Source organism: Trachypithecus francoisi, unplaced genomic scaffold (genome assembly GCF_009764315.1).
Source record: "Trachypithecus francoisi isolate TF-2019V2 unplaced genomic scaffold, Tfra_2.0 Lachesis_group0, whole genome shotgun sequence".
Classification (NCBI taxonomy): Eukaryota; Metazoa; Chordata; class Mammalia; order Primates; family Cercopithecidae; genus Trachypithecus; species Trachypithecus francoisi.
The window spans coordinates 72,547,272-72,562,947 of NW_022681453.1; positions in this window are offsets into that span (position 1 = coordinate 72,547,272).

Consider the following 15,676-nt stretch of genomic DNA (forward strand, 5'->3'; position numbering starts at 1 on the left):
CCTGAACTCCTAACCTCAGGTAATCCACCGCGTTGGCCTCCCAAAATGCTGGGATTACAGGCACCAGGCCTCATTGATATTTTTAATGTTTTTTTTTCTGTTGTTGTTTGTTTGTTTTTTGTCTCTTGATCTCTTTTAGTTCAGCACTGATTTTGATTATTTTTTGTCTTCTGCTTGATTTAGGGTTGGTTCGCTTTTGATTCTCTTATTGTTTTAATTGTGATGTTAGGTTGTTAATGTAAAATATTCCTAGCTTTTTGATGTGGGCATTTAGTGCTATACATTTCTCTTTTACCACTGCCTTAGCTGTGTCCCACAGATTCTGGTATGTTGTATCTTTGTTCTCATTAGTTTCAAAAACTTCTTGATTTCTGCCTTAATTTTACTGTTTACCCAAAAGTCATTCAGGAGCAGTTTGTTTAATTTCCATGTAATTGCATGGTTTTGAGTGATTTTTTTTTTAAGTCTTGATTTTTATTTTTATTGTACTGTGGCCTGAGAATGTGTTTGGTATGATTTTGGTTCTTTTGCATTTGATGAGGATTGTTTTTATATCTGATTGTGGTCGATTTCAAACCATGTGGCAATGAGAAGAATGCATATTCTGTTTTTTAGAGTACAGCATTCTGTAGAGGTCTATCAGATCCATTTGATTCAATATTGAGTTCAGGTCCTAAGTATCTTTGTTAATTTTCTGCCTTGATGATCTGCCTAATACTGTCAGTGGAGTGTTGAAGTCTCCCACTATTTATTATGTGGGAGTCTAAGTTTCTTTGTAGTTCTGTAAGAACGTGCTTTATGAATCTGGTGCTCCTGTGCTGGATATATATATATATATATAATATATATATATAAATTGTATATATATATATATATAAATTTGTATATATATATATATATATAAATTTGTATATATATATTAGGTCTTTTGTTGAATTGAACCCTTTACCATTATGTAATGTCGTTTGCCTTTTTTGATCTTTCTTGGTCTAAAGTCTGTTTGGTCTGAAATAAGAATTGCAACCCCTGCATTTTTCCTGATTTCTATTTGCTTAGTAGATTTTCCTCCCTTTATTTTGAACCTGTGGGTGTCATTGTACATGAAGTGGGTCTCCTGAAGACAGCATAGCCTTGGGTCTTGCTTTTTTATTCAGCTTGCCACTCTCTGCCTTTAAATGGGGCACTTAGCTCATTTATATTCAATGTTAATATTTATGTGTGGATTTAATCCTGTCATTGTGTTGTTAGCTGGTTACGTTGGCTTTTTGTGTAGTTGCTTTATAGTGTCACTGGTCTATGTACTTAATTGTATTTTTGTGTTGGCTAGCAATGGTCTTTCCATATTTATTGTTCCTTTCAAGATCTCTTGTAAGGTGTTTCTGGTAGTAACAAACTCCCTCAGCTTTTGCTTATTTACTTTAGCTCAATATGAAATTCTTGGTTGGAAATTTTTTCTTCTTTAAATATGTTGAATAAAGACCCCCAATATCTTCTGGCTTGTACTGTTTCTTCTGAGAGGTCTGCTGTTAGCCTGATGAGGTTCCTTTTGTAGGAGACCTGCTCTTTCTTTCTAGCTGCCTTTAGCATTCTTTGTTTGATTTCAACCTTGGAAAATCTGATGATTATATGTCTTGGGGATGATCTTCTTGTGTAGAATCTTGCAGGGGTTTTCTGTATTTTCTGAATTTCACTGTTGGCCTCTTTAGTGAGACTAGGGAAGTTTTGGAGAAAATACCCTGAAATATGTTTTCAAAGTTGTTTGCTTTTTCCCTCTCCCTTTTAGGGGTGCAGGTGATTCATAGATTTGGCCTCTTTACATAATGCCGTAATTCTTGGAAGGCTTATTCATTTCTTTTTTATTTTATTTTATTTTATTTTTTGTCTTCACTGTCTTATTTCAGAAAGCTGGTCTTCAAGTTCTAAGATTCTTTTTTTCAGCTTTTTCTATTCTAATGTTAATATTTGCAATTGCATTGTGAAAATCTTGTACTGTGTTTTTCAGCTATATCAGTTCAGTTGGGTTCTTTTTTATACTGGCTATTTTGTCTGTCAACTCCTATATCATTTTATTATGATTTTTATTTTTCTTGGATTGTGTTTTGCTATCCTCCTGAATCTTGATGATCTTTGTTCCTATCCACATTCTGATTTCTATTTCTGTCACTTCTGCCAGCTCAGCCTGGCTCAAAACCCTTGTTGGAGAAGTAGTGCAGTCATTTAGAGGATATAAGACATTTTGGCCATTTGAGTTGCTAGACTTCTTGTGCTGGCACTTTCTCATCTCTTCATTTGGGTGTTCCTTTAATTGTTGGGCTACCTCTGATTGAAGTGGTAAGCTGGAGGCACAGTGGTTGTACTGGAGTCTCAGGTCAGGCAGCCCTGCCCAGTGAGGAGAAGTAAAGATGGGATCTGTGTGTAGAACAGTCTGGCCACTTCTCTGTGAGGTGGGTGCTGTGTGTTGAGGATCTAGACCAGCCTCTGGTCCTCACGGACACTTCAGAGCTTAGAGATAGTAATGGCAAGGGCTATGAGACAACAAAGATGACAAACTGGACCTGCCATTGGGAGTTCTGTCTCAGGGAGTTACAGGGGAACTACTGTCTCAGGGAGTTACAGAGGAAGTACTGGCTTGATAGCCCCAGCAGGGGGTGAATGGAGACCCAGGCTGGGAGGACCTGCCAACAAAACAGTCTGGCACTTTTTTGTAGGGCCGTTGCAGTATGCTGGGGATCCACTCCAGTCCCTAGTCACCTCAAATTTTCCAGCCCCTGAAGGTAACAACAATGAAGGCTGCAAAACAGCAAAGATGGGGACCTGGCCTTCCCTGTGGGAACTCTTTCTCAGGAGATATGAACTTGTTACTGGCCTGAACACACCAGCAGAATGTGGCTGGAGACCCCTGTTGGACGATCTCGCCCACTGAGGATGAATGGGATCAGGGACCCATGTAAAACCATATCTGACTGCTTTTATGTAGGGCGGCTGTGCATTCCTGGGGGTCTGCTCCAGCCCCTGGTTGCTTGGACTCTCTAAAGCCTGAAGGCAACGACAGCTAATGCTGCTAGATAACAAAGATGGCAGCTCACACCTCCCTTTGGTACCTCTGTCCCAGGGAGGTTTGAAACTGCTGCTGGCCAGCAAACACTGATGGGGGTGACTGAACACCTCAGTTGGGTGGTTCCACCCAATGAGGAAGAATGGCATTGAGGACCCATGCAAAAAAGCTATCTGGTCACATTTTTTGTGGAGCTATTGTGCTGTGCTAGGGGTCCACTCCAGCCCCCAGTCAATTTGGATTCTCCAAATCCCAAAGGCAACAATGCCAAAGGCTGAGAGACTGGCCCTCCCTCTAGGAGCTCCATCCCAGGGAGGTGTGAAACTGATGCCAGATGGAAAACACTGGCAAAGATAGTTGTGGACCTCACTCAGTTGGGAGATTTCTCCCAGTAAAGAAAAACGGGACCCAAGACCCATGTGAGAAAGCAGTCTGGCCACTTCTTTGTAGAGCTGCTGCTCTGCGCTGAAGAACTGCCCCAGGACCTAGTCACCTTGGACTTCCTAGAACCTGCAGGCAACAACAGGTAAGGCTGTGAAACAGCAAAGATGGTGCCCAGTTCCAGGGAGTCTCAGAACCACTACCAGCTGGAAAACACCAGTGAAGGTTGTTGGTAACCCTGGTCAGGAGGTCCCACCTAGTGAGGAGAAGCAGGGTCAGGGACCTGCATAAAAATAGCAGTCTAGCTGCTTTCTGTAGGGTGGCTGGACTGAAGGAAATAATAGCTAAGGCTGCAAAATGGCAAAAATGACAGCCCACCCCTCCCTCTGGGAGCTTCCTCTCAGGGAGGTGTAACATTGGCTGGCTGGAGTCCCCAGTCAGCAAGTCCTATCCTATGAGGTGCGGCTGCTTCAGCAGAGCCGGCAGACCGTAACTTCTGAGCTGCCTGGAATCAGCCCCTTTCCAAGGGATATGTATGGGAGTCTAACCTCTTGCTTTGCTGGAGTTGCAGCCACTTTTGCTGGAAATCCCTGGTGTGTAAAGCTCCCCGGGCTCTGCATGTACTTGAGTGACTGCTCTGCCAAGACTCCACATAGTTCTGCATGTCAGACTGCCGGCCCTGGTGGAGTGGGTTCATGAGGGTATCTCCCGACCTAAGGGTTGCAAAGATCCATGGGAGGGGCATGGGTCCCTGGGGTCGCTCACTCACTCACCAGTTCCCTGGGCAGGAGAGGCTCCCCTGGCTCCATGTCACTCTCAGGTGGACAGTCCTCCTGCTTTGCTTTTCTTCATTCTTCCTGTATCAAGTTGTTTTCTTGATGAATCCCAACATTTGAACCTGGATGTTTCCATCAAAGTGCTATATTTACTCACCCTTTCTATTTCTTTCCATGAGAGCGGCACACTCTAGCTGCTTCTAGTTGGCCATCTTGACCAGCCTCTGGCATATTTTTCATACATTTGCTTTCAACCTGTCATTATTTTTTCTTCAAGACATGGTCTCACTCTATTTGGAGTGCAGTGACATGATCATAGCTCACTTCAGCCTAAAACTCCTGAGTTCAAGCAATCCTCCTGACTCAGTTTCTCAAGTAGCTAGAATTACAGGTGTGAGCAACCACACATGGCTAATGGTTTTATATTTTATTTCTATTTTTATTTTTATTTTTCGTAGAGATAGGTTCTTGCTACATTGCCCAGGCTGGACTCGAACTTCTTGCCTCAAGCAATCCCCCCACCTTGGCCTCCCAAAATGTGGGAATTACAGGTGTGAGTCACTGTGCCCAGCCTTAGCCTCTGGATTTATACATAAAATGTATTTCTTATAAATAACATAGAATTGTTTCTCTTTTAAAATATAATATTATGATCTCTGACCTTTAAATGAAGTGTTTAGTTCATTAACATTTAACGTAATTATTGACATAGTTTGGTTTGAGTTTCCTGTGTTTGTATTTGTTGTTTACTTATTCCATTTGTTATTTGTTTCTCTTTCCTGCCTTCTTCAAGGTAAATCACAGATATTTGAATTCCATATTAATTCCTATTTTTAATATTTATATATATGCCTTTATGTTGTATTTTAGGAGTTTATCTAGAGAAGTACTCTCTAAGTGAGATTTCTGTTATGATGGAAATATTCCACATCTGTTCAGTCCAATGTAATAGCCCCTTTTAGTTCTTTAAATGTAACTAGTGTTACTGAGGAACTGAATATTTAATTTTTTATCTAATTTTCATTAATTTTTATATAAATTTAAATACAAACATATAGCAAGTATCCATCCTATTGACAGTACAAATTTTGATATTACAATACAAATCTTAGATTCATTACTGCTCATCTTCAAATAATACTATACTACTTCACAGGCAGGACATATAAATGGTTTATACACATTAAATATATATTAACATATATATTTAATTAATGAATTTGATTTTTAGGTCAGCTTTAGATTCACAGAAAAATTAAGTGGAAAGTACAGAGTTTCCATATAATTCCTCTCCCTGTCCAACCTCCCTAGCACACAGCCTGCCCACTATTGACATCTTACACCACAGTGGTCAGTGGAACATTTATTATAATTGATGAACCTACATTGACACATCATTGCCACCCAGAGTCCATAGTTTATATTATACTTGATTCTTGGTGGTGTGCTTTCTGAGGGTTTTGACAAATATATAATGACATGTATTCACCATTTTACTATGTTATACAAAACAATTTAACTGCTCTTGGAATCTGCTGGTCTTTGCTTATTCATCTGTCCTCCTCCACAGCTCCTCACAATCACTGATTTTTTGACTGTCTCAATAGTTTTACCTTTTTTGGGGTGTTATATAGTTGAAATTATTCAGTATGTATCCTTTTCAGATTGGCTTCTTTTACTTTACATTTTCATAGAGATAGGGTCTCATTAGTTTGCCCAGGTTGGTCTTGAGCTCCTAACCTCAAGCAATTCTCTTGTTTTGATCTTGCAGCTAGGATTATAGACATGAGCCACCACACCCAGCCTCAACTTCTGCCTTTATTCATAAAATTTATTTCTCATAAATGATATAGAGATTTTTCTCTTTTTTTACATAACCTTTTGGTCTCTGACCTTTACATGAAGCGTTTATTTTATTAACATTTAATAAAATTATTTACATAGTTTGGTTTAAACCTCCTGTTTTTACATTTGCTTTTTACTTATCCCATTTGTTATGTTTCTCTCTTTGCATTTAAGGTTCATCCATGTCCTTTTATGGCTTGAGAGCCCATTTCTCTTTAATGCTAAGTAATATTACATTGTATGGATGTACCACAGTTAATTTAATTATCAGTTAACCTACTGAAGGATATCTTGGTTGCTTACAGGTTTTGGCAGTTATGAATAAAGCTGCTATACACATCTGCGTGTAGGTTTTTGTGTTGATTTTAGTGTTTTAATTGCTTTGAGTAAATGAAAAGGAGAACAATGGCTGAATCCCATGGCAAGAGCATTTTTATATTTCTGTGAATCTACCAAGCTATCTTCCAAAGTTACTGTACCATTTTATTCTCATCAGCAATGAAGGAGAGCTTCTGTTGCTCCACACCCTCAGCAGCATTTGAAGTTGTCAGTGTTCTTGGCTTTGACCATTCTAATAGAGATTTAGTGGTAACTCATTGTTTTAATTTGCAATTTCCTAGTGGCATCTGATGTTAAACCTCTTTTCATATGTTTACTTTCTATTTGTATACTCTTTTTGGGGAGGTGACTATTAAGGTACTTGTCTCATTTTTTAAATTGGGTTCTTCCTTTTAATATAGTTGAGTTTTAAGAATTCTTTATGCATTTTGCATAATGATTAATTATTACATGAATCTTTTGCAAATATTTTCTCCCAGATTATGGATGTCTTGTCACTTTGTTGACATTTTCTTTTCCAGAGCAGAAGTTTTTAATTTTAATGAACTCCAACTTATCAATTATTTCTTTTGAGGATTATGTCTTTGGTATTGTATATTAAAAGCCATTCAAAATCCAAGGTTACCTCAATTTTCTCTAATTTTCTTTTTTCTAAAAGTTTTACAGTTTTTTTTTTTTTACATGTAGTTCTATGATCCATTTTGAGTTAATTTTTGTGAAGGGTGTACATTGTGTGTCAAGATTTTTTGTTTTTGACTGTAGATGTCCAGTTGTTCCAGTACCATGTTGAAAAGAGTCTTTGCCTCATTCAGCTTTCACTCCTTTATCAAAGATTAGTTGACTGTATTTATGTGGGTCTATTTCCAGGCTCTTTATTCAGTTCTATTGATCTATTTGTCTATTCTTTTAGTAATACAACACTGTCTTGCTGATGTTAGCTTTATGGTAAGTCTTAAAGTCAGGTAGTTTTATTCCTCTGACTTTATTTTTCTCTTTTAATATTGACTTGGCTTTCTGGGATCTTTTGTCTCTCCATATAAACTTTAGAATAAGTTTGTAAATAGCCACAAAATAACTTGTTAGGATTTCAGTTGGGATTGTGTTGAATCTATGGAAGAAGTTAAGAAAAACAGATATCTTGACAATAATGAGTATTCCTATCCACGAACATAGAATACAACTCCATTTATTTGTGTAGTTTTATTTTTATATAATTCATCAATGTTTTTTAGTTTTCCTTATTTGGACCTTGTACATATTTTATTAGATTAATTTCCAAGTATTTTATTTTTAGGGTGCTAATGTATATAGTAATGACTTTTTAATTTCACATTCTGATTGAACTTTGTTGGTATACAGGAAAGAGATTGACTTTTGAACGTGAACATTCTATCCTGCAACCTTACTATAATCATTTATTAGTTTGTGGAGGTTTTTTTGTTGTTGTTATTGTTGATTCTTTTGATTTTCTACATAGAAAATCACATCATCTCTGGATAAAAATAGTTTTATTTATTCCTTTCCAATCTTTATATATTTTATTTCTTTTTTGTCTCACTGTATTAGCTAGAACTTCCAGTATGGCATGGAATAGTTGTGAAAGGGACATCTTTGCCTTGTTCTGGATGTTAGTGAGGAAGCTTATAGTTTATTACAATTAAGTATTATATTAGTGGTAGAATTTTTGTGGAAAGTATAATTTTCTTCTCTTCCTGTGCTTTGTGTACCTTTTTCTCATACCTTTATTCTATATATGCTAAGAGCCTCTTAATATATTCAGTATATACATATATACACACACACACATATATATCTTCTCTAGTCCTTTAAAAGTATAGAAAAGTGCATTTAAAAATAAATACAGATTGGAGATCTTTTGTATTTACCCATTTTCATGTCTTTATTTTATTTATGCAGACCTGGAATTACATTTGGTATAATTTCTTTTTAGACTTAGAAGTTTATTTTACCATGTCTTATAGTGCAAAGCCACGAGAAGCAAATTCCCTCACTTTATAGCCTCTGAAAATTACCTTATTTACCTTCCTTTTTAAAGGCAACTGATAGATAGATAGATAAATAAATAAACAGATATATAGATAGATCATACTTAGGTTGATGTTTTTTTCTTTTAACATTTTAAATATATTGTTACTTTTTCCAATAATATCTTGTCAACTATTTTATTTATATTGATTTTTACTTTTTAAACAATTTCAACTTTTATTTCATATTCAAGGGGCACATGTACAGGTTTGTTACCTGTGTATGTTGTGTGATGCTGAGGTTTGGATTATAATTGATACCTTAACTCAGGTATGGAGCATAGTACCCAATAGTTTTCAATCCTTTTCCCACTGATTCCTTTCCCCTCTAGTAGTCCTTGGTGTCTATGGTGCCATCTTTATGTCCATAATTACTCAATATATAACATTTCTTTATCATATCCACTGTTGATGGACAGCTAGGTTTATTCAGTCTTTGCTATTATGAATAGTGCTGTGATGAACACATGAGTGCATGTGTTTTTGGTAGAATGATTTATTTTCTTTTGAATATGTGTACCCAGTAAAACAACTGTTGGGTCTAGTGGCAGTTCTGTTTTAAGGTCTTTGAGAAATCTTCAACCTGCTTTCCACAGTGGCTGAACTTACATTCCCACCAACAGTGTCTAAGTTTTCCCTTTCCTCTGCAGCCTCACCAGCATCTATTGTTTCTTGACTTTTTAATAATAGCTATTCTGACTGGTGAGCATATTGTTGGTCCATGGCATATAATGTGTCTAGTTTTAATGGCTACTTTTAAGTGACATTCATTGTCTTTAGTTTCTAGGAATTTGACTATGAAGTGCCCAGGAGTGTTTTGCTTTGTAATATCTGTATAGGGTTCACAGAGTGTATTAATCTGTTTTCATGCTTCTGATTAAGACGTACCAGGCTGGGTGTGGTGGCTCACACCTGTAATCCCAGCACTTTGAGAGGCCGAGGCAGGTGAATCATGAGGTCAGGAGTTCGAGACCAGCCTGGCTAACATGGTGAAACCCCGTCTCTACTGAAAATAGAAAAATTAGCTGGGTGTAGTGGTAAGTGCCTGTAGTCCTAGCTACTCAGGAGGCTGAGTCAGGATAATCACTTGAAACTGGAAAGACAGAGGTTGCAGTGAGCTGAGATTATGCCATTGCTCTCCAGGCTGGGCAACAAGAGCAAACCTCCATCTAAAGACATACCCAATATTGGGTTATTTATAAAGAAAAAGCGATTTCATGGATTCACAGTTCCACATGGCTGGGAAGGCTTCACAATCATGGTAGAATGAAACAGGCACATCTTACATGGTGGCAGGCAACAGAGAATGAGAGAACCAAACAAAAAGAAAAATCCCTTATAAAATCATCAGATTTTGAGTGACTTATTTACTACCATGATAACATTATAGGGAAACTGCACCCATAATTCAATTATTTCCCACTGGGTCCTGCCCAAAGCACAGAGGATTTATAGGAGCTACAATTCAAGATAAGAGTTGGGTGGGGACACAGGTAAACCATATCAATCCACCCCAGCTCCTCCTAAATCTCATGTTCTCACATTTCAAAACCAATCATACCTTCCCAACAGTCCCCGAAAGTCTTAACTCATTTCAGCGTTAACTCAAAAGTCCACAGTCCAAAGTCTCATCCTGAGCCAAGGGAAGTCCCTTCTGCCTATGAACCTGTAAAATCCAAAGCAAGTTAGTTACTTCTTAGATACAATGGGGGTACAGGTATTGGATAAATACACCCATTCCAAATGGGACAAATTGGCCAAAAAGAAGGAGTGAAAGGCCCCATGAAAGTTTGAAATCCAGGAGGATAGTCAAATCTTAAAGCTCTTAATATGATCTCCTTTGACTCCATGTCTCACATCCAGCTCACACTGATGTGAGAAGTGAGTTCCCATGTTCTTGGGCAGCTCTGCCCCTGTAGCTTTGCAGAGTACAACCTCCCTCCTTGCTGCTTAAATGCACTGGCATTGAGTGTGTGCAGCTTTTCCAGGCATACGGTGCAAGCTATCAGTGGATCTGCCATTCTGGGGTCTGAAGGATGGTGGCCCTTTTCTCATAGCTCCACTAGGCAGTGCCCCAGTGGAGACTCTGTGTGGGGGCTTCAACTGCACATTTTCCTTCCATGCTGCCCTAGCAGAGATTCCCCATAAGGGCCCTGTCCCTGCAGCAAACTTCTGCCTGGACATCCAGGCATTTCTATGCGTCTTCTGAAATCTAGGTATAGGCTCCCAAACCTCAATTCTTGACTTCTGTGTATCTGCAGGCTCAACACCATGTGAAACCTCACAAAGCTGAGGACTTGCACCCAGGCCACAGCCTGGGCTGTATCCTGGTCCCTTTTGGCCATGGTTAGAGCAGCCAGGATGCAGGGCATCTAGTTCCTTGGCTGCACACAGCAGGGGGCCCTTGGGCCCAGCTCAGGAATTCATTTATTACTCCTAGGCCTCCAGTCCTGTGCTGCAAAGGACTCTGACACTTCCTGGAGACACTTTCTCCATTGTCTTGGCAATTAACATTTGGCTCCTTGTTACTTATGCAAATTTCTGCAGCCAGCTTGAGTTTCTCCTCAGAAAATAGGTTTTTCTTTTTTTTCTTTTCTATCACATTGTCAGGCTACAAATTTTCAAAACTTTTATGCTCTATTTTCCTTTTAAAATTGAATATTCTTTGGAGCACCAAAGTCACATCTTGAATGCTTTGCTACTCAGAAATTTTTTCCTGCAGATATGCTAAATCATCTTCCTCAAGTATACAAGGATCCACAAATCTCTAGGGCACAGACAAAATGTCACCAGTCACTTTGCTAAAACATTTCAAGAGTTACATTTACTCCAGTTCTCAAAAAGTTTCTTATCTCCATTTGAGACCACCTGAGCCTGAATTTCATTGTCCATTTCATTATCAGCATTTTGGACAAAGCCATTCAACAAGTCTTTAGGAAATTCCAAACTTTCCCACATTTTCCTGTCATCTTCTGAGCCCTCCGAACTTCTAACCACTGCCTGTTACCCAGTTCAAAAGTTGCTTTCACATTTTTGGGTATCTTTATAGCAGCACACTACGCTACTGTTATCAGTTTACTGTATTAGTCTGTTTTCATTCTGCTAATAAAGACATACTGAAACCTGGGTAATTTATAAAGAAAAAGAGGTTTAATGAACTCACAGTCCCATGTGGCTGGGGAGGCCTCACAGTCATGGCAGAAGGCAAAAGGCATGTCTTACATGGCAGCAGGCAAGAGAGAATGAGAGAATCAAGCAAACAGGGAAACGCCTTATAAAATCATCAGATCTTGTGAGACTTATTTACTACCATGAGAACAGTATGGGGGAAATCACCCCCATGATTTAATTGTCTCCCATTGGGTCCCTCCCACAACACATGGGAATTATGGGAGCTACAATTCAAGATGAGATTTGGGTGGGGACACAGCCAAACCATATCACAGAGTGTCTTGGATATGTGTGTTAATGTCTTTTAATCCTTTTGAATCATTCCATGAAAATTTATTTGGATTCTTTTTTTAAAAACCATATTCTCTCTCTTCTCTTTCTACACTCATGGTAGGTTTGATATTGTCCGACAGATCGCAAGCACTTTTGTCTATTTTTTTTTTCTCTTTGTGCTTCAAAATGAGTGCTTTCTGTTGGCCTATCTTTGAGACTAACTTTATATTCTTCTCTCCTTCCACTCTGCTGTTAAGTTAATCTAATAAACTTCATTTTGATAGTGTACTGTTTTCTAGAATTTTCATCAGATATTTTTATTTAATATAGTATCATTGTCTCTGCAAAAATTTCTCCATCTCCTCACTCTTGTTGGCTATTTTTTATACTGGATCTTTTAGATGTCTAATTAAAAACTTTGTAAGAATGTGTCTGACAATTCTAACATCTAGGCCATCTTTGGCTCCACTTTTCTTTGTATATTCTCTCTTGGCCATGAGTTTTATTTACTTGCTTCTTTGAATGTCATGTAAGTTTTTATGGTACTAGAGATATTTTACATTCAAAAAACAGTAGAAATGAAAGTAAATCATATTTATTTCCAGAAAATAGCTAGAGTTAAGCACCAAATAAAACTTATATGTGGTTGATATGTGTTTGGGCTATGTTGCATCTTTAATCGGACCATAATCTTTAAATGTTTTGAGAGTGGAGTTAGAATTTACCTCTGGTGGACTTGGGGTCTAAACGCTACTAAGACGCATATGTCTCTATGGTTTTCTGTCCAAATGTTGGCTTTTTGAAAACATGGAGCTCTCTCTCTCTGCTTTTGCAGCCTGGCTGCAAGCTCTGTGGGTTGCTGGGGAGTTCTCTTTGCTTTCTTTCAGTCCTCCCCGAGGCTTTCTATGCCAGGAAGGCCTCCTTCCTCCCAAAATGTTTCAGATAAGTCTCTCTTAGAACTCTTATCTGCCCCCAGCCCTTGGAAGACAAATCCTGAGTTGAAACTGATCACTCCTAGCTCTTCTCTCCTGCCTTCAAGCCTTTGGAAAGCTGCCCCAAACACTTGGTAAAGACTCAGGCAACAGAGTTGGCAAGTGAATGCAGATTTGCTCTGTAGTTAAGGGGCTCAGAATTCCAGTTTTTCTTAGCAGTCCACACATAGGCTTTAAAATTTTGTTAAAGATTTGGTTGATTTTTCCTTTTCCCTGTCCATGAGGGAATTTTACTTTCTCTGCCAAGCAGCCAGGGAGGAGAGCATCTTTGTATGTCTTCTCTCCCAAAAGTGTTCATCACTGAAGTTTAGTTTATTTAAAGTTTCTTTGCATTGTCACTTTTTTGGTGGGTTCAGAAAATCTGATTTTGTACCTCACTGAATTTGTTTTGTTTGTTATGATGAGAGTTGCACTTTTTTATAACTTTCTATTTCTTAATTGGAAGGGGGAACTATCACTAAATACACATTTGTTGACAAAATTGAAAGAAGCAGGGGGGCAGTCTCTATTGTGCTATGTTTTCAAATTTTAGGGCTGTTCCAATTTGTTCTTTGCTATATCCACGACTAGGTTTCTTTTAACATTTCTGTTTTCTGAAATGTAAAAAGAGGATAATAATTATGCCTAATTTATATACATTTTGTGAGAATTAAATGAATTACTATATGTGAAGCACTTGGACTAATGCCTGGAGCATAGTAAGAATTGTGTAAATGTTTGTTATTTCTATTTTTATTTCGAATATGATTTTTCTTCAGAAAGCTTATATTGTGTTCAGAAACTTCAGCAAGGAAGAGAAAGGATCAAGGTAATTACCCCCTGCTTTGTAGATGGTAGACTTAAAAACCACTACCAATTATTAAAACAAAAAGTATTTCCATAAATAGAGTAGTGTTTAATCAACCTGAATAACACTTTCAAGTTGTTGGTGAGTGAGGTGTTTCATCACTGGAATTAGACACTTAGTTGAATGGGGGAAAAAATGTGCTGTTACATAAGTTAAAATAAAAGTGCTAATCAGCCCCTCTTGCTTGAAGGCCTAAATAATCACTGCTGATCTGTATAACTCCTAGAGTTGATGGAATGCCCTACAGGACAATGCACAGCTGATACACTCACCATTTTTATGCCATCCCTCAAGCAGCACTGGCTGACTTTGCCTGGTTATAGGCTCCTGAGATTCTCTACAAATGAAAGAAATAAGCTGCAAAAACCAAAGGAAACAACTTTGTAGCCTCTAGTTTTTTCCCCTTTTAGCCTTTCTCTTCAAAGTCTTTCCTCTCCAAAGTCTCACCCCTTATTTCTTATTGCTATTGTAATACCTATCAAATATCCTCTCATATTTTTCTCTTTTTCTCATGTACTTAAAGTGAAAATAATAATAATAACTGATGCAGGATCACTTATGTATTAGAGACATAAATGCATGACATTCTTTGAAAGATGTATTTCTTAGTAATCTAGGACTTCAAAACTGTAAAAAAAAAAAAAAAAAGATGGTATTGAAAAAGATCTTATCAATTAAAACAAACAAACCAACAAACCCAGAATTATTTAAGTTGGGTCTAGCCAGTCAAATTTGTGATCTGACAAAATTGTGGCTCTAGTCCACAAATTCTTGTATCCATGGCATTCACAGCTCTGTCTTCTCAGTCTTCTCATGCTCTCCTGGGTTTCTTCAGTTATTAAACATGTGGCAAAAAACAACGTTTGTGTGTTTAATAACATTGGAAGTATTGAACTATTCCATTTTTCTCTCAGCTTCATTCTTCCCTGATACCCTCAAATAACTCTCCTCTGTCTCTCTATCTCTCTCTTCCTATATCTCTCTCTCTCTTTCTCTCTCTCTCTCTCTCTCTCACACACACAGAGAGAGAGAGAGAGAGAGAGAGAGAGAGAGCTGAAAATAATGCAATACAGTACATCTATTCTGATGCACTTTCAGGTTCTGTGGTTGCTGGTTCAAGGAGGTATTTTTAGATAAGGGGCTCTTCCAGTATAAACAACCACATATATGTAAGTCTGGCTCTATTTCTAATGAATTTTCCAAGAAACAAGGGCTTTTGGGATGCAGTATGTATATTTTCTAAATGAAAAGTTGAAAGTGGGTAACCTGCACTCTCTCCCATCTGTCCCTGTGCACTAGGCTAGGCGAAGGACCACCATCGGTCGTACAATCTGCTCCACCCACTCCACTAATGGATTGTTTCCTCTTTGCCTTGTTTTCAAGGTTGATGGTCTCTGAGCCAGACAGGCAGGCAGGCAGCTGCAGAGGATAGGAGCACAGCTCTTGATTCCCGTAGATAATTGCCAAAGGCAGCTGAGTTCAGGAGCCCCACCTGTTAAAGAGCTGCCAATTATTTATATGCTTATAAATCACCTTTTAAACACTAACAAGCACTAATAAGCCTTGGCTGCCAGTTACCATGGTAACTAGCCAAGTCCCAAAGGGGAAAGAGACTACTGACATATGGACTGTGGGCCAATGGTCCAGTATCTCCTGGGACTGATGTTTTTACTCCTGCACATGAAACTGTTCTGTCCAAGTACAACCTAAAATCACATGAAAAAGAAACCATAGGACATAATGAAATTCTGCCTTTTCTCCTGCAGCCCACAGTGTCTAAAGGGAATAGAATTGTGTCTAACTTCCCATGAGCAATGGGAACAGGATGCCCTAACTTGTTAAGTGGCAGTTCCTATGTACAGCCACACAGCTGGTCTACTACCCAGGCCACCTGCCATCAGATATTTTATTCTTGAAAGCTTCCTGGGCTGCTGGGCTCCACTGCTCTAAAG